The sequence below is a fragment of the Benincasa hispida genome, chromosome 6, assembly GCF_009727055.1.
Source record: "Benincasa hispida cultivar B227 chromosome 6, ASM972705v1, whole genome shotgun sequence".
NCBI classification, from domain to species: Eukaryota; Viridiplantae; Streptophyta; class Magnoliopsida; order Cucurbitales; family Cucurbitaceae; genus Benincasa; species Benincasa hispida.
In genome coordinates, this window is record NC_052354.1 from 10,111,243 (window position 1) to 10,115,304 (window position 4,062).

Consider the following 4,062-nt stretch of genomic DNA (forward strand, 5'->3'; position numbering starts at 1 on the left):
AGAAGAGGCAAGATTATGAATAGATCTAGATTCCACAGGTGGGACAGACAGCTGAATAAGGTCAACAGAGACAGGCACAAACTATTCGAGCTCAAAATCATCAGAAGATGCAGAAGAAGGGAAAAGATAAAACGAATCGTTAGAATCATAGGGAAGAGGACTCAAGAGAGAATCATGAAAGGTTGAGAGACTAGAGAATATAGTGTGCTCCCAAAAAGTGACATGGTAGGAGATGCACAATCTGTTAGAGAAGGGATCCTAACAACGGAAACCTTTGTGTTTAGTTTCATAGCCAAGAAAGCAACAGAGACGAGCACATGGTTCTAATTTGATATGTTCATGGGGGTGAAGAAGTACAAAACATGCACAACCAAAGGCCTTGAGGTTAGAGTAATCAGGAGAAGTACCATATAAGCATTCAAACGGAGAATCATTTTGAAGAACAGATGAAGAAAGAGGATTGATTATGTAGACAGAGGTAAGAGCGGCTTCACCTTATAACTTTACAGGATAGGAGGCAGATAGGAGTTGGGCCTAGACGAAGTCTAGGATATGATGATGTTTCCACTCCGCTCGCCCATTCTGCTAAGGGGTATGAGGACAAGAGCGCTAAACAAGAATGCCTTGCTGGGTGAGAAAGGAAATGAGCGTGGAGTTCTTATATTCCAAGGCGTTATCTGTACGCAAAACTTTAATTGGGCAAGAAAACTGAGTGTGGACCATGTTAGAAAAATCAATATATATTTAAGACAGGGAAGAGCGGTGTTTAAGGAAATATATCCAAGTAAACCGAAAGTAATCATCAATGAATAAAACAAAGTAGCGATACCCATTGACAGTGGAAATAGGAGTGGGTCCCCGAATATCATAGTGAATTAAGTCAAAAGAACTATCGATTATAGAACTAGACTGAGAAAAAGACAATGTGAGTTGTTTTACAAGTTTGCAATACGAACAGTCAAAAGATACAAATTTGGAGACATTATTCAAATTATGACTAAAGATTAAATGATGGAGTTTTTTAGAAGAAGCATGACCGAGACGGAGGTGCCACTGATAGATAGCAAAGTCGGTGACAAGGGCAGAAAGAGAAAAAATAAGAAGCCAATGAGATGTGAGCTCAAACAATCTTTTCACTTTGTTGCCCGTACTAATCATCCGTCCCGACCACGGATCCTGAACCTGACACCCAGTAGAAGAAAAGGACACAGTTAAACAAAGGTCACACAATTGACCGAAGGAGACGAGATTAAAGGATAGATTTGGAACACAATAAGTATTAGAAAGCTATAACAGGGAAGTGTCGACAGAGCCAATATGGGATATGGTCATACAATTACCATCAATAGCATAAATGAGAGGAAAAGATTTGGCAGAAGTAGGTGCAGAAAAAAGAGAAAAATCAGAAGTCATATGGTTGCAAAAAGCGAAATCAAGAAACCATCTATTACCTAGGGAGACTGCAAGTGCTGAGGAATTGGATGAAATCACCTGTTTAAACAAGTCTTGTAAGTCAATCATTTGAAAAGTAGACGAGGAAGTTTCAAAGGTAACAGAAGAGGCAGAGCCAGCATTAAGTGTAAAAGATCGAGATTTGGAGATATGTCTTGGTGGTCGCGGTGGTCATATAGGACTGATGATGGGCGGAAATGCACATCATTATAGGCCTTTTATTTAGAATTATGAGGGCTGTTAAGTTGAAGATGCGGCGATTATACTAAGAATTCATGAGCAAACAAGCTTGCGTCGATCAGCATTAAGAATTTCAGCTAACCACTATTATACGTTATTATGCGTTCAATTGTTTATTTTTGTAGCAATCGCAGGAATCGATCACATGCACGGAAGCCAGGCTATCGCAAGGACGACCGCATGCAGGGAATCTCTCCATCGCAGAGGCAAACACATACGTTTGTTGTATGGATGTTACGGCCATTAACCGCATGCGTCCATCGCATAGATGTTGCGACTGTCGAGCGAATGCGATCATCGCAAGGAGATTATGGCTACAGATAATAACCATATTAGAAGGGCGATCGCAAAGTTAGTGGAATGCAAGCATGAATGTATACACTGGGATTATCAAAAAGATGATGTTGACATTTCACCTACCACGCCGTTAGCAGAAGAGATTCAAAAAAGTACCATCACGCCGCGAATGTCAGATTCAGGGTAGGTTTATTAATGTTGTTGGCGATCAAGCTCTATAAATAGAGGCCGTTGAGCAGAACTTCAAATGATCCAGGGTTTTCTGCCTGAGGGCAGATCCTCGTGATCTAGGGTTTATCCATCCAAGGTTCTCTACCTTCAGGTGGATCCTTGTGATCCAGACTAGAGCGTGAGAAGATAGTCTTGAAAGTTCTTCATCCCCTCAAACATTTCGAGTGACGACCGAAGCCTTCGCCAAAGTTTGAGCTCGAGAGAGTCTACTCCACTGCCCATCCATGGCACCACCGACAGCCTTGACACACATCTGATAGAAGCAAGACATTGCTTCTATCTGGCCCTCCATATCTCTTCTATCCTTGTATTGTATTACATTTTGGCTTAAGAAATTAATACATTGTTTGATCAATGCATTTCTATATTTTCCTTCGATTCCATCTCCATCTTCATTTACTAGCATCGTTTACTTTCATTGCATCGCTAAGTAAGACTACTAGAGTATCGCATATTTAATCATGTGGCATAGGGATATGAAGCATGTAGCAAACCATCGGGAGGTGTGCATTACGCGAGTGTTGTGAGAAAACCTTATTTGCTTAGTGTGAAGCTATAGCAACGTTTGTCTATAAGTGGATGCAATGCTTGTCTATGAGTAGAATCAGTAGCAACTAACTGCCCGAGAGGGTAAGTAGTTGGTTGTATTAAGCAATGTAAACAAGTGTTCACTAGAGATAGGAATAATCTTACGTCAACCATGTTTATGTGATTACCTTGTTTTATGAGCACATCATTCATCATTTAGGCATACTTAGGAAAGTAGTCTAAAAACCAAATCTAGACTCGGGAGAGCAGATTAGATTACATAAGCAAGAATGGGGACTTAGGAATAAGCTCTGTTTGCTACTACACAGCATATGCACCATTTAAGTAGGATATGGTGGTGTGCAGTCATATTGTTTATGTGTGAGAGCACGTGAATGGGAATAGAGACTTAAAAATAAGGCCCCTTGACACTATCGCATATACATCGCATGCGTCTTCATCAAGTGTGTATAGCATGATCGCTTAGCATGCATTGGCTAGGGTTGCCCTTGCGGTCGAGCTTAGTGTTGCGATGAAGACATCCTCGCCCTTTCATCTATTTTTCCATGCATTTTACTACGTGTTAACAGTTGTCGTGTCTCTACCTCTAAGTCATACTTCCACTGCTTTATCTGTTAGTTAGGAGTAGGAGTAGTGCATAGCTCATAACCCTCGTCATTCTTTTATTTCTTCGCCACACATTACCGCATACATTTAGCTACAAGTCCCTAAGTTCAACCTCGGATCACCTAGAAACTTACGATATCGTTATACTTGGCGAGAGCGCAAGAAAACTTGTGACAGGAACGTATGCTCATTGCATATGAGATCAATGAATACTTTCCATTCCAATACATGACCACCGACGCATGAAAATAAACGCATAACCTAAGACATGCATCACACAATTGCACTTCCAAATTTACGTCACCAAGTTTTTGGCGCCATTGTCGGGGAACTTATGCTCAGTGAGCTTACAGTTTGTTCAGAATATAACCTCTTTTGTGACAATATCTGCACTTAACTTTTGGACAGTCAACAAACTTATGCTCAGTGAGCTTACAGTTTTTACAAAAGGAAGCTCCAAAAGTACCAGGCATATAAGTGCTAGCGAGTACAACCTCCAATTGCCGGCAAGAAGTGATGCCAAGATGTTTTTCTTCGAACAGAATTTCCTAAATTGTTGCATCTAGAGACGGAAGGGGGCTATTACCGAGCAAAGTAGCACGAATCGACTCATATTCTAGACGAAGTCCCATAAGGACCTTAATAAGGCGAAGGTGATCAGTACTAATTTTAGCTTGATCCAATTAC